Raw genomic sequence first — 22,905 nt, forward strand, 5'->3', positions numbered from 1 at the left:
GGTGGGACCTGATTATCTTGTATCTATCCCAGCGCTTAGTACAGCGCTTGCAAATATCACAGTTATAACCGTGGGAAGGGCCTTTCCTCCCCGCAAGCGATTCCAAAGCAGCGAGATCCTAAAATGCAGCTTGAGAAGCAGCGTGTCTCAGTGGAAAGAGCCCGGGTTTTGGAGTCAGAGGTCATGGGTTCAAATCCAGGCTCTGCCACTTGTCAGCTGGGTGACTTTGGGCAAGCCACTTAACTTCTCTGTGTCTCAGTTCCCTCATCTGTAAAATGGGGATTAAGATTGGGAGCCCCATGTAGGACGACCTGATCACCTTGTATCTTCCCCAGTGCTTAGAACAGTGCTTTGCGCATAATAAACATTTAACAAATGCCATTATTATTAATAATTGTGGTATTTAAGTTCTTACCCTGTGCCATGCACTGTACTAAGCACTGGGATGGATACAAGCACATCAGGTTGGACACACTTGGGGTTCACAGTCTCAATCCCCATTTTACAGATGAGGGAACTGAGGCCCGGAGAAGTGAAGTGACTTGCCCAAGGACACACAGCAGACAAGTGGCAGAGCCAGGATTAGAACCCGTGACCTGATTTCCAGGCCTGTGCTCTAGACATTTTTTCTTTCAATGGCATTTATTAAGCGCTTACTATGTGCAAAGCACTATTCTAAGCGCTGACATTCTGACATGCTGCTTCTCATCCATCCATCCATAAAAAAAATCTTTCTTTAGCCTCTCCCCCTCGTCCCCCTCTCCATCCCCCCATCTTACCTCCTTCCCTTCCCCACAGCACCTGTATATATGTATATATGGTTGTACATATTTATTACTCTATTTATTTATTTATTTATTTATTTTACTTGTACATTTCTATCCTATTCATTTTATTTTGTTGGGATGTTTGGTTCTGTTCTCTGTCTCCCCCTTTTAGACTGTGAGCCCACTGTTGGGTAGGGACTGTCTCTATGTGTTGCCAATTTGTACTTCCCAAGCGCTTAGTACAGTGCTCTGCACATAGTAAGCACTCAATAAATACGATTGATTGATTGATTGATTGATCTACTGTGTGCAGAGCACTGTGGTGAGCACTTGGGGAGAAGCTAATAGATTTAGTAGACATGGTCGCTGCCCTGGAGGAGTTTATATCCTAGCAGGGGAGACAGACTCGCAAAGGGGATCTGAGAAGCAGTGTGGCGTAGTGGATAGAGTAGATAGAGCCTGGGTGTCAGAAGGTCATGGATTCTAATCCTGACTCTGTCCCTTGTCTGCTGTGTGACTTTAGGCAAGTTGTTTTACTTCTCTGTGCCTCAGTTACCTCATCTGCCAAATTGGGGATTGAGACGGTGAGCTCCATGTGGGACGTGGGACCGTTTCCAGTCTGATTTGCTTGTATCCACCCCAGGGTGTAGTACAGTGCCTGGTACATAGTAAGTGCTTCACAAATACCGTAATTCTTCTTCTTCTTCACCCCCCCTATATGTTGCCAACTTGTACTTCCCAAGCGCTTAGTACAGTGCTCTGCACACAGTAAGCGCTCAATAAATACGATTGAATGAATGAATGAATGAATTAAAGGGATTACAGATGTGAGAAAGAAGGAAAAATGGCTAGGTCCACCAGTTGTCCTTAAGAAACGTAATAATAATAATGATGGCATTTATTAAGCGCTTGCCATGTGCAAAGCACTGTTCTAAGCGCTGGGGAGGTTAATAATAATAATGATAGCATTTATTAAGTGCTTACTATGTGCAAAGCACCGTTCTAAGCGCTGGGGAGGTTACAAGGTGATCAGGTTGTCCCATGGGAGGCTCACAGTCTTAATCCCCATTTTGCAGATGAGGGAACTAGGTCGCCCAGGGAAGCGAAGTGACTTGCCCAAAGTCACACAGCTGGCAATTGGTGTACTCAGGATTTGAACCCATGACCTCTGACTCCAAAGCCCGGGCTCTTTCCACTGAGCCACGCTGCTTCTTCTTCTTATTATTATTAAAGGGATTACAGATATGAGGAAGAAGGAAAAATGGCTAGATCCACGAGCTGTCCTTAAGGAATATGTGTGTATGTGAGACGGGTGCAGAAGTGTTTATACATCTGTGTACTGAGAGCCTAGTCATTCTAAGGAAAGGAGGAGCATATTCATTCATTCATTCATTCATTCATTCAATCGTATTTATTGAGCGCTTACTGTGTGCAGAGCACTGTACTATTGAGAGCTCTATTGAGAGCTCACCTCCTCCAGGAGGCCTTCCCAGACTGAGCCCCTTCCTTCCTCTCCCCCTCGTCCCCCCTCCATCCCCCACTTCTTACCTCCTTCCCTTCCCCACAGCACCTGTATATATGTATATATGTTTGTACATATTTATTACTCTATTTATTTATTTATTTATTTTACTTGTACATATCTATTCTATTTATTTTATTTTGTTAGTATGTTTGGTTTTGTTCTCTGTCTTCCCCTTTTAGACGGTGAGCCCACTGTTGGGTAGGGACTGTCTTTATATGTTGCCAATTTGTACTTCCCAAGCGCTTAGTACAGTGCTCTGCACATAGTAAGCGCTCAATAAATACGATTGATGATGATGATGATGTACTAAGCACTTGGGAAGTACAAGTTGGCAACATTTAGAGAGAGTCCCTACACAACAGTGGGCTCACAGTCTAGAAGGGGGAGACAGAGAACAAAACATATTCCATTTGGCTTTCTGCAGCCCCAACAATCCTCATTTGAGCCCGACAGCCTTCTGGGGATACCCCAAAATCACACCAGAAGACTTTTCGGATGATCCAAGGCAAATTGTTTGAGTCCAGAAGCGACGTGGTCTGAAGGAAAGAATGCATTTTGACACCTGTCTACGTGTTTTGTTTTCTTGTCTGTTTAAGCGCTTAGTACAGTGCTCTGCACACAGTAAGCGCTCAATAAATACGATTGATTGATTGATTAGTACAGTGCTCTGCACACAGTAAGCGCTCAATAAATACGATTGAATGAATGAACGTGGGCTCTTGGGCCCCTTTCCTGCTGTGTGACCTCGGGTAAGTTGCCTATCCTCTCTTTGCCTCAGTTACCTCATCTGTAAAATGAAGATTAAGACTGTGAGCCCTCTCTGGGACAATCTGATCACCTTGTAACCTCCCCAGCGCTAAGCGCTTAATAAATGCCATCATTATTATTATTATTAATTAAGTGGCGGAGCCAGGATTTGAACCCATGATCTCTGCCTCCAAAGCCCGGGCTCTTTCCACTGAGCCACACTGCTTCTCATTATTATCATCATTATTACTACGAAATTGCATTTAATATTAATAATAATGATGATGGTAGTTGTTAAGCGCTTACTATGTGCAAAGCACTGTTTTAAGTTCTGGGTAGATACAAGGTGATCAAGTTGTCCCACGTGGGGCTCCCAGTCTTAGTCCCCATTTTACAGACGGGTAACTGAGGCTCAGAGAAGTTAAGTGACGTGCCCAAAGTCACAAAGCTGACAAGGTGGGATTAGAACCCGTGACCTCTGGCTCCCAAGCGGGGCTCTTTCCGGGAAGGAGTGGAAGTCATTATTTGAGCAGGTTGATGTCAAAGCTGAAAAATGATTAGTGCTCTGACATTGTGCAGCCCTTTGAAAGGCCCTAAGTCACACGGGGCCGGGCCCATCCCTCAGGAAATTAAACTGCCTGGCAGGGAAGGAGAAATGTCACCGGGCCCCCTCCATACCAAAATGTACATGCTCTTTAAATAACAAATCTTAATGTTATGAAACATTGCTCGGCATGAAAAGGGATCCTATCCCAGGAAAGATAAATAAGTCCCTAATACCTTAATGATAATGACGCTCTGCATTTAGAGAGCTCTTTCATTTTTCAAAATTGCTTTTACATTACTTTAGCTCATTTCTGTCTGCTTGACATTGAGGGGAGAGGCTGGGATTCTTATCCTGGATTGGCCTCTGGAAAGTTAAAAGCACAGCGTGATTAAGTGACTCGCTCGTGGTCACACGGCAGGCCAGGGATGACAACCGGGACCAGAACCCAGGTTTCCTGACACTCTGTCCTGTGTTTTTTCCAACAAGCCACGCTGCTTCACAGTCATTTCACCGCAAAACTAGATAGTGTTACCGATATGAAAAGGAAAAAAGAGAATGGAGCATGATTTTTTTAAATAAAAGAAGTCAACCGTCCTGATCATCATCTCTCTTGATGATCTCCTCCTCTTCCTCCTCCTTCTCCTCTGTCCTTCTCTTCTTCCTCTTCTTCCCCTCTCCTTCATCTTTCTCCTCCCCCTTTTCTCTCCCCTCTTTTTCCTCCTCCTCCTCCTCTTCAATCGATCAATCAATCACTGGTATTTATTGAGCGCTCACTGTGTGCTAAAAGCTTGGGATTGTACAATATAAAGGAGTTGCTAAAACAATCCTTGTCCTCAAGGAGGTTACGATTTTGAATAAACTCCACCTCCTCCTCCTCCTCAATTAATCAAACAGCCAATCACTGGTATTTAGTAAGGGCTTCCCGTATGCAGAATAATCATCATCATCATCAATCGTATTTATTGAGTGCTTACTGTGTGCAGAGCACTGTACTAAGCGCTTGGGAAGTACAAATTGGCAACATATAGAGACAGCCCCTACCCAACAGTGGGCTCGCAGTCTAAAAGGGGGAGACAAAACCAAACATACTAACAAAATAAAATAAATAGAATAGATATGTAATAAATAGAATAGATATGTAATAAATAGAATAGATATGTAATAAATAGAATAGATATGTAGATGTAGATATGTAATAGAATAATATATTAAGCATTCCCCCTCTAGATTGTAAACTCCTTGTGGGCAGGAAAATTCTGTCCTGTTGTACTCTTCCAAGTGCTCTGCACACAGTAAAGCGCTCAATAAATACCACTGATTGACTGATCGACTGGGAGAGTACAATATAATCGAATGGCTAGATACAAACTCTACACTCAAGGAGTTTACAATTTAGCATAAACTCCACTATCTCCTCCTCCTCTTCCTCTTCTCCTCATCCTCCTTGAACTCTTATCATGGAGAAACTCACGGAGGATGAATCCATAAAAGGGTTGTTAGAAACCCAATTAGGCCAGCAGAAGGAAAAGTTTGGGATATTAGAGGCTGAGAAAGGGTTGAAATGGATTGTTGGGTCATCATCATCAATCGTATTTATTGAGCGCTTACTATGTGCAGAGCACTGTACTAAGCGCTTAGTCTTAGTCCTAAGTCCTAAGTCTTTAATGGTTTATTAGAGGGAAAGTTAGAGGTCTGGAGTAATTCCTCCTTAACGAGGAGCTCTGAGTCCAGAAGGGCAGCAGGGTAGTCTAGTGGATAGAGTTTGGGCCTGGGTTCTAATAATAATATTAATAATAATTATGGTATTTGTTAAGCGCTACTACGTGCCAAGCACTGTTCTAAGCGCTCGGGCAAATACAAGGTAATCGGGTTGTCCCATGTGGGGCTCACAGTCTCAATCCCCATTTTACAGATGAGGCACAGAGAATAATAATAATAGTGATGGCATTTGTTAGGCGCTTACTATGTGCAAAGCACTGATAAGTGCTGGGGAGGATACAAGGTGATCAGGTTGTCCCGCTCACAGTCTTCATCCCCATTTTACAGATGAGGCACAGAGAATAATAATAATAATGATGGCATTTGTTAGGCGCCTACTATGTGCAAAGCACTGTTCTAAGTGCAGGGGAGGATACAAGGTGATCAGGTTGTCCCGCTCACAGTCTTCATCCCCATTTGACAGATGAGGCACAGAGAATAATAATAATAATGATGGCATTTGTTAGGCGCTTACTATGTGCAGCTTACTAAGTGCTGGGGAGGATACAAGGTGATCAGGTTGTCCCGCTCACAGTCTTCATCCCCATTTGACAGATGAAGTAACTGAGGCCCAGAGAAGTTAAGTGACTTGCCCAATGTCACACAGCTGACAATTGGCAGAGCCAGGATTTGAACCCATGACCTCTGACTCCCAAGCCCGGGCTCTTTCCACTGAGCCACGCTGCTTAGTGACTTGCCCACACATCAGACAAGTGGCGGAGCCGGAATTAGAACCCACAACCTCTGACTCCCAAGCCCGTCATATTGCCACTAGACCATCCCTGCTCTGTCTCTTATTTGGTGTGTGACCTTGGGCAAGTCACTTCACTTCTCTGTGCCTCAGTTAATGCATCTGTAAAATGGGGATTAAGATTGTGAGCCCCATGTGGGACAGGGACTGGGTCCAACTCGATTAACTTCTAGACTCCCCCTTCAGTGAGCCCACTGTTAGGTAGGGACCGTCTCTATATGTTGCCAACTTGTACTTCCCAAGCGCTTAGTACAGTGCTCTGCACACAGTAAGCGCTCAATAAATATGATTGATTGATTGATTGATTAACTTGTATTTACCCCAGTGCTTAGAGCAGTGCTGGGCACATAGTACACGTTTACTCCCCCTTCTAGACTGTAAGCTCCTTTGTGGGCAGGGAACGTGTTTAGTGTTGTATTCATTCAATCGTATTTGTTGAGCGCTTGCCGTGTGCAGAACACTGTGCTAAGTGCTTGTATTGTACTCTCCTAAGTGCTAAGTCCAGTGCTCTGCACACAGTAAGCGCTCAATAAATACGATCGAATGAATGAATGAACAAATGCCATTATTATTATTATTATTATCATTATTATTATTATTATCTAGGGTTCCAGAGGGCAGCTACCATACTCCCTGCCCCAGGCTCCTGACACAGAGGTCTGCTTCAAATGGGTCGTGACACCGATCCAGAATAGCCTAGTCCGTGGGCTCATGTTCTTGCGGGTTTTTTTGCTCCACTCATCATCATCATCATCATCATCAATCGTATTTATTGAGCGCTTACTGTGTGCAGAGCACTGTACTAAGCACTTGGGAAGTCCAAGTTGGCAACACATAGAGACAGTCTCTACCCAACAGTGGGCTTTGCTCCTAATGATGATGATGGCAATTGTTAAGCACTTACTATGTGCGAAGCACTGTTCTAAGCGCTGGGGGGGCTACAAGGTGATCAGGTGGCCCCACGTGGGGCCCTCAGTCTTAATCCCCATTTTACAGATGAGGTAACGGAGGCCCAGAGAATTTACGTGACTTGCCCAAAGTCACGCAGCTGACAAGTGATGATATCTTAACCCTTCCTACTCCGCAGGATTTATCTGTTTTGAAGAGCTGAGGTTGGCGGGGGCGGGCGAGGGGGGACCCATTAAGTGCTTTTTTGCAGTTAATCAAAATGCAGTTGAAATCTGCTCTGGGTGAAGTGCAAATGAGTCACTCATAGCCACCAATGCTTGGTTTCTTGGGCATTCATTCAATCGTATTTATTGAGCGCTTACTGGGTGCAGAGCACTGGACTAAGCGCTTGGGAAGTACAAGTTGGCAACATATAGAGACGGTCCCTACCCGACAGCGGGCTCACAGTCTAGAAGCGAGGCGTGGGGGGAGGGAAGCATGGAGATGTGATGGGGGAGGAAAGTAGTTGCAAGTCTCATCCAGTGGCCCAATAATAATAATAATAATAATAATGATGGCATTTATTAAGCGCTTACTATGTGCCAAGCACTGTTCAAAGCACTGGGGAAGGTTACAAGGTGATCAGGATTGTCCCACCGGGGGCTCACAGTCTTAATCCCCATTTTACAGATGACGTAACTGAGGCAAAGAGAAGTGAAGTGACTTGCCCAAAGCCTCACAGCTGGCAATTGGCAGAGCTGGGATTTGAACCCATGCCTTCTGACTCCAAAACCCGTGCTCTGTCCATTGAGCCATGCTGCTTCTCCATCCAACAGTATCGGAGAGAGGAAAAGGCTAATTCATTCATTCAATCATATTTTTTGAGCGCTTACTGTGTGCAGAGCACTGTACTAAGCGCTTGGGAAGTACAAGTTGGCGACATATAGAGACGGTCCCTACCCAAGAGTGGGCTAATGAGGCTTACAGACGGACAAACCATCTTTGCAAAGCAAACTAACAATCCACAGAAAAAAGAAGAGGTGACATAGGGGTGGTCTAGTGGATAGAGCAGGGGCCTGGAAGATAGAAGGACCTGGGTTCTAATCCTGCTCAGCCACGTATCTGCGATATGACCATGGGCAAGTCAATTAAATTATCTGGGCCTCAGTTACCCCATCTGTAAAAAATGGGGATTAAGACAGTGAGCCCCATGAGGGACAGGGATTGTGTCCAACCTGATTAACTTGTATCTACCCCGGCGCTTAGCACAGCGCCTGACACATAGTGAGCACTTAACAAATACCGTTAAGAGAAGAAAAAAGATGAGATGGGTCTGCAGGAAAGCACTCCACTTGTCCAGAGGAAGGAGAGTCCAGCCAGCATCTCATCCCTGGCTGAAGCTGGGGGAGAGGATAGGAGTAATGATGATAGTAATAATGACGGTATTGGTTAAGCACTTCCTAAATAATAATAATAATAATAATAATGATGGTATTTGTTAAGCGCTTACTATGTGCAAAGCACTGTTCTAAGCACTGGGGGGATACAAGGTGATCAGGCTGTCCCACGTGGGGCTCACAGTCTTCATCCCCATTTTCCAGATGAGGGAACTGAGGCCCAGAGAAGTGAAGTGACTTGCCCAAAGTCACACAGCTGACAACCGGCAGAGCCGGGCTTTGAACCCACACAAAGCCCCGGGATGGATACAAGCAAATCACCATCAATTGTATTTATTGAGCGCTTACTGTGTGCAGAGCACTGTACGAAGCGCTTGGGAAGCGCTTACCTCCTCCAGGAGGCCTTCCCAGACTGAGCCCCTTCCTTCCTCTCCCCCTCGTCCCCCTCTCCCCCTCGTCCCCCTCTCCATCCCCCCATCTTACCTCCTTCCGTTCCCCACAGCACCTGTATATATGTATATATGGTTGTACATATTTATTACTCTATTTATTTATTTATTTATTTATTTTACTTGTACATTTCTATCCTATTTATTTTATTTTGTTGGTATGTTTGGTTTTGTTCTCTGTCTCCCCCTTTTAGACCGTGAGCCCACTGTTGGGTAGGGACTGTCTCTATGTGTTGCCTAATTTGTACTTCCCAAGCGCTTAGTGCAGTGCTCTGCACATAGTAAGCGCTCAATAAATACGATTGATTGATTGATTGATTGGGAAGTACAAGTTGGCAACATATAGAGATCAAGTGGGACACAGTCCCTGTCCCACGGGGGGCTCAGAGTCTCAGTCCCCATTTGACAGATGAGGTAACTGAGGCCCAGAGAGGTGAAGCGACTTGCCGGGATTAGAACCCCTGACCTTCTAAACTCCCAGGCCCATAGTGCGGACGCTAGTCTCTCCCCTGGCCTGCCCACCTTTCTCCTTTACTCTCCCCCCGCACCCGGGCCTAACGCGGCCAGTTCAGTCCACCGGACTTGGGGAATTTTTCCTCCCAGCCCTGGCACGGGCTGGTTAAATAAGGATGGCGCCCAACGCTCCTCGCAGGCCGCAACAAGTCAACAATCGGTTGCCTTCGCCCCAAACTAAGCAGGCGCAGGCTTTGAGCCGATGCCCGACAAGCCGCGTCTCGCTCCCGCCGGGAGCAGGCTCCGTCCTGATCCTCTTTTACCGCCGAACTGCAGCTCGGAAGGGTCGGACGATTCCCTCGTCCAGCCCCTCCAACCCGGGGGGACCGTCGGATGCCCTCCCATCCCGGATGACCTGGTGACTGTGAGCCCGCTGTTGGGTAGGGACCGTCTCTATATGTTGCCAACTTGTACTTCCCAAGCACTTAGTACAGTGCTCTGCACACAGTAAGCGCTCAATAAATACGATTGACTGATTGATTAGGAGGCAGACCTGATATTTGGGTAGAGGGGGAAGGGGGCTGCGAAGAGGTTTCGGCGGGGGGGGCAGGAAAGGAAAGTTTTCTGTTTTTTTTTTTAAATGGCATTTATTAAGCGCTTACTATGTGCTGGGGAGGTTCCAAGGTGATCAGGTTGTCCCACGTGGGGCTCACAGTCTTAATCCCCATGTGACCGATGAGGTAACTGAGGCCCAGAGAAGTGAAGTGACTTGCCCAAAGTCACACAGCTGGCAACTGGCGGAGCTGGGATTTGAACCCGCGCCCTCTGACTCCAAAGCCCGGGCTCTTTCCCCTGAGCCATGCTGCTTCTCCATGCAACAGTATCAGAGAGAGGGAAAGGCTAATTCATTCATTCAATCATATTTATTGAGTGCTTACTGTGTGCAGAGCACTGTACTAAGCGCTTGGGAAGTACAAGTTGGCAACATATAGCGATGGTCCCTACCCAACAGTGGGCTCACAGTCTAGATGACAGTGGGCTCTCTCTTTCTTTGTAGTCAGCATGGCTCAGTGGAAAGAGCCCGGGCTTTGGAGTCAGAGGTCATGGGTTCAAATCCCGGCTCTGCCAATTGTCAGCTGTGTGACTTTGGGCAAGTCACTTCACTTCTCTGGGCCTCAGTTACCTCATCTGTAAAATGGGGGTAAGTCTGTGAGCCCCACGTGGGCCAACCTGATCACCTTGTAACGTACCCAGCGCTCAGAACAGTGCTTGGCACATAGTAGGTGCTTAATAAATGCCATTATTATTATTAGTCAGGAAATTTGTTTATTGTTGAATTGGTGGACTCTCCCAAGCTCTTAGTACTGTGCTCCACACACACTAAACAGTTGAATGAATGAACTTTTAGACTGTGAGCCCACTGTTGGGTAGGGACTGTCTCTATACGTTGCCAACTTGTATTTTCCAAGCGCTTAGTACAGTGCTCTGCACACAGTAAGCGCTCAATAAATACGATTGATTGATTGATTGATGAATGGATGAAAGCGAGGGGAGGAATAGGGCTAAAAGGAAAGTCACCTTTCACCCTTTGCCCAAGCTGGATTTATTGAACGTCTTAACCTGCGTGCGTTTAATCCTTCCCTGTCCTTATCCATCACCACTCGGTCCCAGTCCTTTTCCCCTCCCATTCCCCTCCCCGATCCTCCAACCCAGAGGGCTAATGCGTGCAGAACTCCTAAACAAACAGGCAGCTGCAGAGCAGTGCAACCAGAAGCAGTGTAGCCTAGTGGGTAGAGCACAAGACTTGAAGTCAAAAGAACCTGAATTCTCAGCTCTGCTACTTGTCTGCTGTGTGTCCTCGGACAAGTCACTTCACTTCTCTGGGCCTCAGTTACCTCATCTGTCAAATGGGGCTTAAGACTGTGAGCCCCATGTAGTACAGGGACTGTGTGCAACCTGTTAGCTTGTATCTACACCGGGGCTTAGTACAGTACCTGGCGCATTGCAAGTGTTAACAAATACCATAAAAAACCCCCAAAACATCCTCTCACGGCCCTCGCCATTCCTGGGGAATTCTCATTCTTGAAATGCTTCCTTTTTGACTCGGGCAGGAAGAGGCCTGGGAGAAAAAGTGGTCATGGCCGATCCTGGCTGTCCTGGAGTCCCAGGGGAAGTTCAGCAAGCCATTTCCACTCATTTTTTTTTTATCTTCCCCAGAGCTTAGAGCAGTGCTCGGCACATAGTAAATGCTTAACAGGTACCACAGTTATTATTGCTATTATTATTATTATTTTACCCCAGCAAAGAGGCAGAGAGCACTGGTATCCTAGCAGAGGATACCTTAGCGTGGCTCCATGGAAAAAGCCCGGGCTTTGGAGTCAGAGGTCATGGGTTCAAATCCTGGCTCCGCCACTTGTCAGCTGTGTGACTTTGGGCAAGTCACTTCACTTCTCTGGGCCTCAGTTACCTCATCTGTCAAATGGGGATTAAGACTGTGAGCCCCATGTAGGACAGGGACCGTGTGCAAGCTGATTAGCTTGTATCTACACCGGGGCTTAGTACGGTACCTGGATCATTGCAAGCGCTTAACAAATACCATAAAAAAACAAAACAAAACATCCTCTCACAGCCCTCGCCATTCCTGGGGAAATCTGGTTCTTGAAATGCTTCCTTTTTGATTCGGGCAGGAAGAGGCCTGGGAGAAAAAGTGGTCATGGTCGATCCTGGCTCTCCTGGAGTCCCAGGGAAAGGTCATCAAGCCATTTCCACTCTTATTTTTTTATCTTCCCCAGGGCTTAGAGCAGTGCTTGGCACATAGTAAATGCTTAACAGATACCACAGTTATTATTGCTATTATTATTATTATTATTATTTCACCCCAGTGAAGAGGCAGAGAGCACTGGTATCCTAGCAGAGGATGCCTTAGCGTGGCTCCATGGAAAGAGCTCGGGCTTTGGAGCCAGTGGTCATGGGTTCAAATCCTGACTCCGCCACTTGTCACTTTGGGCAAGTCACTTAACTTCTCTGGGCCTCAGTTCCCTCACCTGTAAAGTGGGGATTAAGAGTGTGAGCCCCCTGTGGGACAACCTGATCGCCTTGTATCTCCCCAGCGCTTAGAACAGTGCTTTGCACATAGTAAGCGCTTAACAAATACCATTATTATTATTATTATTATTATTTTGGGGTAGGTGGGAGGAGTATATCAGAGCGGGAAGGAAGATGAGGATTGTAGGGAGAGAGGAAAGGAAGAAGCTGGACTGGTGGAGAGTTAACCCAAGTGGAATGATTTAAAAAACAACAATAATAGACCCAGAAATGAAGTGACCTCCCCTCCACTCCAATTTTGCTTTATTTTCTGGTTAGACTAAGGGCTGCCTGGATCTTCTGGGCTCAGAAGAACCAACTACAGGATTGAACGCTATGAGGCAGCCAGTGGTTGGAGAAATTGGAAGAGGAGATTTGCGGGGAGGAGACAAGAATGTGGATTTCATTTGTTTTACCTTATGAGAGCTATAGTTAAAAAATGAAGGCCTAAAAAGTATCGGGAATTGTGGGGAGATTCTATTTTATTACTCTAAGAAGCTTCTATGATCACACTTGATGATAATAATAATTGTTAAGCGCTTCCTATATTCAAGCATTGTTCTAAGCGCTGGGATAGATACAAGTTCATCACTTAGAAGCAGCGTGGCTCAGTGGAAAAAGCCCGGGCTTTGGAGTCAGAGGTCATGGGTTCAAATCCCGGCTCTGCCACTTGTCATCATCATCATCATCATCAATCGTATTTATTGAGCGCTTACTGTGTGCAGAGCACTGTACTAAGCGCTTGGGAAGTACAAGTTGGCAACATATAGAGACAGTTCCTATCCAACAGTGGGCTCACAGTCTAAAAGGGGGAGACAGAGAACAAAACCAAACATACTAACAAAATAAAATAAATAGAATAGACATGTACAAGTAAAATAAATAAATAAATTTGTCAGCTGTTTGACTTTGGGAAAATCTCTTAACTTCTCTGTGCCTCAATTACCTCATCTGTAAAATGATTGTTATATCTATTCTATTTATTTTATTTTGTTAATATGTTTGGCTTTGTTCTCTCTCTCTCCCTTCTAGACTGTGAGCCCACTGTTGGGTAGGGACCGTCTCTATATGTTGCCAACTTGTACTTCCCAAGCACTTAGTACAGTGCTCTGCACACAGTAAGTGCTCAATAAATATGATGGATTGATTGATTGATTGATTAGCCCTCTGGGTTGGAGGATCGGGGAGGGGAATCGGAGGAGAAAAGGACTGGGGCCGAGTGGTGTTGGTTAAGGACAGGGAAGGATTAAACACACGCAGGATTAAGACTGTGAGCACCCCGTGGGACAACTTGATCACCTTGTAACCTCCCCAGCACTTACAACAGTGCTTTGCACATAGTAAGTGCTTAATGAATGTCAGTATTATTATTATTATTATTATTATTATCTACCACACTTGTAAGTGCTTACACCATCCTTGGCCAAAGGGAGAAAAAGTTCAGAGACACCCTCTCACTTAGGCCAAGAGGAAGCGGCATGGCCTAGTTTAAAGAGCACAGGGCTGGGAGTCAGAGGACCTGGGTTCTAATCCTGCCTCAGCCAATTACAACCTAGGGTGAGTCATTTCGTTGCCCTGGGCCTCAGTTTCCTCAACTGTAAAATGGGAATTAAATCCCACTCCCTCCTATTTAGACTGTGAGATCCACGTGGAACAGGGACCATGTCCTCCCTGATAAGCTCGTATCTAGTGCGCACTAGTATCTAGTGCGTAGAGGAGCAGCGTGGCTCAGTGGAAAGAGTGTGGGCTTTGGAGGCAGAGGTCATGGGTTCGAATTGTGACTCCCCCACATGTCTTCTGTGTGACCTTGGGCAAGTCACTTAACTTCTTTGAGCCTCAGTTACCTCATCTGTAAAATGGGGATTAAGACTGTGAGCCCCACATGGGACAACTTGATCACCTTGTAACCCCCCAGCGCTTAGAACAGTGCTCTGCACATAGTAAGCGCTTAACAAATGCCATTATTATTATTATTATCTACCCCAGCCCTTAGAACAGTGTTTGACACATAGTAAGTGCTTAATAAATCCCACAAAGAGAGATGAATGCTGACTCCTGTCCATAAGCCCATCTCTTCCCTCCTGACCTCCAGGTGAAATAAGGTCTCGCTAGCACCCAAGGCTGATCGGACCGCATCCCTATTTGGTGAAGTTTGGACCCCCACGAAATCCCCAGAAGGCTTTTGCTTCTTCATCCCAGTGGGGAGGGAGCAGATGGAATTCATTCGGGGAATCCATTCAGATGGAAAATATCATCAGGTTTGAGAGAGCTAGTCCAGGTCTGGCACTCTGCTGTGTGACCTTAGACAAGTCACTTCACTTCTCCGGGCCTCAGTTACCTCATCTGGAAAATGCGGATTATGACAGTGAGCCCAGTGTGGGACATGGACGTGTCCAACCTGATTAGCTTGGGCATGCCCTTCCCCAGGCCTGGAATGCCCTCCCTCCACGCATCCGCCAAGCTAGCTTTCTTCCTCCCTTCAATGCCCTACTGAGAGCTCACCTCCTCCAGGAGGCCTTCCCAGACTGAGCCCCCTTTTTCCTCTCCTCCTCCCTATCCCCCCGGCCCTACCTCCTTCCCCTCCCCACAGCACTTGTATATATATTTGTACAGATTTATTACTCTATTTATTTTCCTTGTACATATTTAGTATTCTCTTTATTTTGTTAATGATGTACACATAGAAGCAGAGAAGCAGCGTGGCTCAGTGGAAAGAGCCCGGGCTATGGAGTCAGAGGTCATGGGTTCAAATCCGGGCTCTGTCAACTGTCAGCTGTGTGACTTTGGGCAAGTCACTTCACTTCTCTGGGCCTCAATTCCCTCATCTGTAAAATGGGGATAAAGACTGTGAGCCCCCCATGGGACAAGCTGATCACCTTGTAACCTCCCCAGGGCTTAGAACAGTGCTTTGCACATAGTAAGCGCTTAACAAATACCATCATTATTATTAGAGAAGCAGCGTGGCTCAATGGAAGGAGCACAGGCTTGGGAGTCAGAGGTCATGGGTTCAAATCCCGGCTCCACCAATTGTCAACTGTGCGACCCTGGGCAAGTCACTTAACTTCTCTATGCCTGAGTTACCTCATCTGTAAAATGGGGATTAAGACTGTGAGCCCCCCGTGGGACAACCTGATCACCTTGTATCCCCCTCCAGTGCTTAGAACAGTGCTTTGCACATAGTAAGTGCTTAACAAATGCCATCATCATCATCATATAGCTTTAATTCTATTTGTTCTGATGATTTTGACACCTGTCTACATGTTTTGTGTTGTTGTCTGTCTCTCCCTTCTAGACTGTGAGCCCGTTGTTGGGTAGGGACCATCTCTATATGTTCCCGACTTGTTCTTCCCAAGCACTTAGTACAGTGCTCTGCACACAGTAAGTGCTCAATCAATACGATTGAATGAATGGATGAATGAATTAGCTCGTATCTACCTCAGCGCTTAAAACGGTGCCTGGCTTGTAGTAAGTGCTTAATGAATACCAAAAAAAAAAAGAGCTTTGGATAAATCCAAGGAAAATTGGTCCATGCTGGGCCTCTCAAGGGTCAGTCTAAGATGGAGAGGGGAATGGAAGGGGGTGGTTGTTCCATATCTAACTGAGGATGGTTGTTCGGAGGGCAACTATCACACAGCTCCTCATCCTAAGGATCGTATCAATCAGTCAATCAATCGTACTTATTGAGCTCTTTCTGTGGGCACGGCACTGTACTAAGCACTTGGCAGAGAACAACAGAACAGAGTTGGTAGACCCTTCCCCTGCCCACAAGGAGTTAACAGTCTAGAGGGCGAGACAGACAGTAATAGAAATAAGTAAATTACAAATAGATACTTAAGTGCTGAGGGGAGGAGTGAACAAAGAGGGCCAATCCAAGTCACTTCACTTTTTGAGGCCCAGTTACCTCATCTGTAAAACAGAGATTAAGACTTTGAGTCTCATGTGGAACATGGACTGTATCCAAGCTGATTAGTTTATATTAGGTAGCTATTAGGAGAAGCAGCGTGGCTTAGTGGAAAAAGCCCGGGCTTTGGAGGCAGAGGTCAGGGGTTCAAATCCCGCTCTGCCACTTGTCAACTGCGTGATTTTGGGCAAGTCACTTCACTTCTCTGTGCCTCAGTTACCTCATCTGTAAAATGGAGATTAAGACTGTGAGCCCCCCATGGGACAACATGACCACCTTGTAACCTCACCAGCGCTTAGAACAGAGCTTTGCACATAGTAAGCGCTTAATAAATGCCATTATTATTATTATTATTATTATTATTCTCTGTGCCTCTGTTACCTCAACTGTAAAACGGGGATTAAGACTGTGAGCCCTCCGTGGGACAACCTGATCACCTTGTAACCTCCCCAGTGCTTAGAATAGTGCTTTGCACATAGTAAGTGCTTAATAAATGCCATTATTATTATTATATCTACCACATAAAAAATGCAAGGATAATGACGTCTGTCAGAGATGGGGTTCTGGGTGGGTTGGGCCATGGACCCCTTTACCATCGGAGTGGCCATCCGTTTTTCCTCCGAAACACTTTATTTGAGTCAAGCTGTACAAGGTAGAGAAGCAGCTTGGCCTTGTGGGACAAACCTGGATCTGGGAACCAGAGGCTCTGGGTTCTAATCCTAGCTTTGACAATTGCTTGCTGAGTGCCTGACTGAGCGCTCACCTCCTCCAGGAGGCCTTCCCGGACTGAGCCCCCTTTTTCCTCTCCTCCTCCCCATCCCCCCCACCCTAACTCCTTCCCCTCCCCACAGCACTAGGATATATTTGTACAGATTCATAACTCTATTTATTTTACTTGTACATATTTACTATTCTATTTATTTTGTTAATGATGTGCATCTAGCTTTAATTCTATTTGTTCTGACGACTTGACACCTGCCCATATGTTTTGTTTTGTTGTCTGTCTCCCCCTTCTAGACTGTGAGCCCTTTGTTGGGTATGGGCCGTCTCCATATGTTGCCGACTTATACTTCCCAAGTGCTTAGTACAGTGCTCTGCTCACAGTAAGTGCTCAATAAATACGATTGAATGAATGAATGAATGAGTGACCCTTGGCAAGCCACTTAACTTCTCTGTGCCTCAGTTTCATCAACTGTAAAATGGGGATTCAATACCTGTTCTCCCTCCTACTTTGGCTGTGAGCCCTACGTGGGGGAGGGACTATGTCTGACCTATTTAGTTTATACTTATCCCAGTGCTTAGAACAGTGTTTGACACATAGTAAGCACTTAACCAATGCCATTAAAAATGCCTCAATTCACTTCACCCTTCTACTTGGGGGTGATACAGTTTAGACGACCTACGTAACTGATAATACAGTTGGCATAAGAATATTTATTTTGAGAGGCTGAGGGAACAGAAAGAAAGAGGGGAGGAGAAAGAAGGGGAGGGGGTGGAAAATGAGGAGGAGGAGGAGAATTAATAACAATAAGAATAATAATGGTGGTATTTGTTAAGCACTTACTATGTGCCAGGTACTGTACTAAGCACCGAGGTGGATACAAGCAAATCAAGTTGGATACAGTCACTGTCCCACCTGGGGCTCACAGTTTCAATCCCCGTTTTATAGAAGAGGTAACTGAGGCACAGAGAAGTGAAGTGACTTGCCCAAGGTGACACAGCAGAGAAGCAGGGGAGCCAGAATTAGAACCCAGGACCTTCTGACTCCTGGGCCCATGCTCTATATCTACTACACCGGGGGGGAGGAGGTGGAAAAGGAGGAGAAGGAGGAGGAAGAGAGGAGAAGGAAGAGGATGATGATGAGAAGGATGAGGAAGAGGAGAAGGGGAAGAGGATGGGAAGGAAGAGAAAGGGAGAAGAGGGAGGAATAGAAGGCAGAGGAGGATGAGGAAAAATAAGGGGGAGAGGATGAGGAGGAGGAGGAGGAGGACAAGGAGGAGGAAAAGGATGAGGAAAAGGAGAAAGAGAAAAGGAAGAAGAGAAAAGGAGAAGAGGAGGAGGAGGAAAAGGGGGAGGAAGAGGGAAGGGCTCTTCTGCGTGTCTCCCCACTATAATGGGGATGGTAAGTCGGTAGAAGATGGGGTGGAAAGGAAGCCACAAAAGCTCTCCATCAACAGTGCATCCTTCTGTTCTCCGGGCATTGGCTCTTCCTCGCTTGCTCGCTTACTAGCTTTCTAGTTAGAATGGAATTTTAACGATCTCTTGGCTCTCTGGGGATCAGGGCTGATGGCGGCCCAGGAATGTCAGTTTTCAAAAGTAGGTGTTACACTTATTATACCTATGTAAAGCCTATTATCAATAGGAACAATTTGGCAGATTCGATCTCAAAGAGCCACGTTTGGGCCTTGGATGTGGTTTGGAGGAGGGTGCCAGCAAAGGCACCTGCAGAATATGGGAGGGGGAAGGGAGGGGAACCAAAAAGAGTCAGTTTCTTCAGCTCTTTCCTTAATTACCCCAGAGAGACAGGGAGAGGGAATGGAATTCCCAGAGGAAACCAGAAGATGGCTTTTCCCCTCCCTCCATAAAAGAAGAGTTCTAACTGCTTTGCCCTTTTCATTTAAAGACACGCCACAGAGTTGGAAAGATGGTGCCGGGAGGCCTGTCTTCATTTAGGTCTCAGACCCAATGTTCCAGGGGCATCCCAGGGGTGGTTTCAGAGAGGTTCCGGAAGGGATCGTACAGACCATATGGAAATAGCTTTCGTTCATGGCCTTGGCATTTTGATGGCTGAGAACAGAAGTGGAGTTTGCATTCATTCATTCATTCAATTGTATTTATTGAGTGCTTATTGTGTGCAGAGCACTGTACTAAGCGCTTGGGAAGTACAATTTGGCAACATATAGAGACAGTCCCTACCCAACAGTGGTTTGGGTATTCTGCCCAGGGTGCCTGGAAAACTGTAGGATTTCCCACACAGCTCTACCAGTTCGGCTGCCATAAAAGTCCGGTCAGGCTTTCCATAGTCAAGCCGCCTAATCAGAAGCTAAAATTTGGCCTTGGACCCCGGGTTCGCCTTGACCCCGGGAGTTTCAGACTAGCAGGAATTTCAAAAACAACAGCAGAGAAGAAGTTCGGTGGACTTGCGTATTTTCCTTCAACCCCAGCTGTGAAGGCTATCCAGTTCATTCTTTCAGGGTGGGGGTACTCAATTCTATTAAATTCTGAAAAGACTCATTTCAGTACTGTTTTCCTCTGCGGTAGAGTCATAATTATGGTATTTGTTAAGTGTCTACTATGTGCCCAACACTGTTCTAAGCGTTGGTTTAGATGCAAGCTAGTCAGGTTGGACACAGTCCCTGGGCACACGGTTAGTCCCCACTTTACAGATGAGACAACTGAGGTCCAGAGCAGACATGTGTGAGCCCAAGGTCACTGAGCAGACGTGTGGCGGAGCCAGGATTAAAACCCAGGACCTTCCAACTTCCAGGCCCCTGCTCTGTCCACTGGGCCATGCTGCATCTCATCATCGGACTGATGGAGAAGCAGCGTGGCTCAGTGGAAAGAGCACGGGCTCTGGAGTCAGAGGTCATGGGTTCGAATCCTGGCTCCGCCTACTGTCAGCTGTGTGACTTTGGACAAGTCACTTCACTTCTCTGTGCCTCAGTTCCCTCATCTCTAAAATGGGGATTAAGTCTGTGAGCCCGCAGTGGGACAACCTGATAACCTTGTAACCTCTCCAGTGCTTAGAACAGTGCTTTGCACATAGTAAGTGCTTAATAAATGCCATTATTATTATTATTATTATGATCGGCAAGCGAGACAGAAGCACAACGGGGCTTTCAAAGATTCACTAATCCACCTGGGTTATATGGCCGCCAGGAACGCTTCGTGGCAAGTGCTGGGCACTTGAAAAAAATGATTGGATTTCCCTTTGGAAACACCGTCAGTAACAGCCTTACCCATAGCAGCGAGGCTCAGTGGGAAGAGCCCGGGCTTGGGAGCCAGAGGTCATGGGTTCTAATCCCTCCTCTGCCACTTGTCAGGTGTGTGACTTTGGGCAAGTCAGTTCACTTCTCTGGGCCTCAGTTACCTCATCTGGAAAATGGGGATTAAGACTGTGAGCCCCCCGTGGGACAACCTGATCACCTTGTATCACCCCCCAGCGCTTAGAACAGTGCTTTGCACATAGTAAGTGCTTAACAAATGCTATTATTATTATTATTATTATTATTATCCATTTGCATTGTCTGAGTTCCCCCGTGGCTGACCCAGCATCAGCACTGAAGGTGCATAAAACCCTTTTTGTATGAGAAGCTGGTGGTTTTGCTAAATCAAAGTTTTGCCCAGGAGAGTACTGTCGACCCCCATTTGACCCCCTCCACGGCAAAGCTGTGGCCAATGATTGGTCTTGCTGGTTGACTATTTGAAACCATCGATGGCTTTTTCGTTTTCCCTTTAAACCTCACATTTCAACGCTGCTGTTGGCTCATTTATAAGCAGGGAATGGGTGGGTTAATTCTGTTGTATTGTGAGAAGCAGTGTGACTCAATGGAAAGAGCCTGGGCTTTGGAGTCAGAGGTCATGGGTTCAAATCTCTGCTCTGTCAATCGTCAGCTGTGTGACCTTGGGCAAGTCACTTAACTTCTCTGTGCCTCAGTTACCTCATCTGTAAAATGGGGATTAAGACTGTGAGCCCCCCCGGGACAACCTAATCAGCTTGTAACCTCCCCAGCACTTAGAACAGTGCTTTGCAAATAGTAAGCACTTAATAAATGCCATCATTACTATTGTTATTACTCTCCCAAGGGCTCTGCCCATAGTAAGTGCTTAAAAAATATCACTGATTGATTAATTGATTGGCTTGGTCATCAGAGTGGGAAGAGGAAAGGGATTGGATTTCTGGTTATTGGGGCCCACCTCCATTGGAATGATTCATTCCCCCTCTCCCCCTCGTCCCCCTCTCCATCCCCCCCATCTTACCTCCTTCCCTTCCCCACAGCACCTGTATATTTGTATATATGTTTGTACATATTTATTACTCTATTTATTTATTTATTTATTTTACTTGTACATATCTATTCTATTTATTTTATTTTGTTAGTATGTTTGGTTTTGTTCTCTGTCTCCCCCTTTTAGACCGTGAGCCCACTGTTGGGTAGGGACTGTCTCTCTATGTTGCCAACTTGTACTTCCCAAGTGCTTAGTACAGTGCTCTGCACACAGTAAGTGCTCAATAAATACGATTGATTGATTCATTCAATCATAATAATAATAATAATGATGGCATTTATTAAGCACTTACTATATGCAAAGCACTGTTTTAAGCGCTGGCATATTTATTGAGTGCTTACTGTGTACAGAGCACTGTACTAAGTGCTTGCCCACAATAAATTTACAGTCTAGAAGGAGGGAGGCAGACATTAATATAAATAAATAAATGACAGATATCTAGAGAAGTGCTGTGGGGCTGGGAGGGGGGATGAACAAAGAGAGCAAGTCAGGGTATGAAGAAAGGAGTGGGAGAAGGGGAAAGGAGGGCTTAGGGAAGGCCTCTTGGAGGAGATGCGTCTTCAATGAGGCTTTGAAGAGGGAGTGAGTAATTGTAATTGTGAGGGAAGAGGGGTCCAGGCCAGTGGCAGGATAGGGGCCAGGGGTCCGTGGTGAGACAGGAGAGATGGAGACACAGTGAGAAGGTTAGAAGTGTGTGGGCTGGGTTGTAGGAGAATAACGATGTGAGGTAGGAGGGAGCAAGGTGGTGAAGTGCTTTAAAGTCAATGGTGAGGAGTTTTTATTTGATGCGGAGGTGAAGGGGCCACCACTGGAGGTTCTTGAGGAGTGGGGAAGCATGTTCCAAACGTTTCTGTAGAAAAAACGATCCGGGCAGCGGAGTTAAGTATGAACTGGATCCCTTTCATGAATAATCATGAAGGGGAAGCTCCAAAAAGCATCAAGCTGGTGATCGTTTTTGAGTGAGGTTTAAGCCTGTCTGGAGGAGGCTCAAGTTGCAAAGCTGAGCGAGGACGCTTAGGTATTTTCAGAACTTCGGAGTCATGTCCAAGGCATCTTCCCTGACTCAAAGAAGGTGACGGTGTGGAGGAAAGAGAAAAGGAGGAGGAGGAAAGGATTGATCATCTGTCAGGGCAGGTATCTCCCCTCCTGATAATAATGATGGCATTTAGTAAGCACTTACTACATGCAAAGCACTGTTCAGGTAACAAGGAGATCATGTTGTCCCACGGGGGGCTCACAGTCTTAATCCCCATTTTACAGATGAGGTCACTGAGGCCCAGAGAAGTTAAGTGACTTGCCCGAAGTCACACAGCTGACAATTGGCAGAGCTGGGATTTGAACCCATGACCTCTGACTCCAAAGCCCAGGCTCTTTCCCACTGAGCCACGCTGCTTCTCTAGGTCCCAGGCCTTGGCAAAAGGGTTACCAGATCCCCTGTATGGGCTACCAAAGGAGACAGGGGAATTCCTTCCTTGAAGAATTTTATAGATTGGCTAGGAAGCAGTGTGGTCCAGTGGAGAGAGCATGGCCCGGGAGTCATTTGTACAGATTTATTACTCTATTTTACTTGTCCATATTTACTATTCTATTTATTTTGTTAATGATGTGCCTCTAACTTTACTTCTATT

The 22,905-nt window shown here is 46.1% G+C and overlaps 1 protein-coding gene across 1 annotated transcript in view; it reads right to left on the bottom strand.

The window, feature by feature from the left end:
* Positions 1-22,905, bottom strand: part of EDAR (ectodysplasin A receptor) — a 75,604-nt gene that overhangs the window by 25,395 nt on the left and 27,304 nt on the right. The gene's annotated exons all lie outside the window — the stretch shown is intronic.

This window comes from Tachyglossus aculeatus, chromosome 2 (assembly GCF_015852505.1).
Source record: "Tachyglossus aculeatus isolate mTacAcu1 chromosome 2, mTacAcu1.pri, whole genome shotgun sequence".
Lineage (NCBI taxonomy): Eukaryota > Metazoa > Chordata > Mammalia > Monotremata > Tachyglossidae > Tachyglossus > Tachyglossus aculeatus.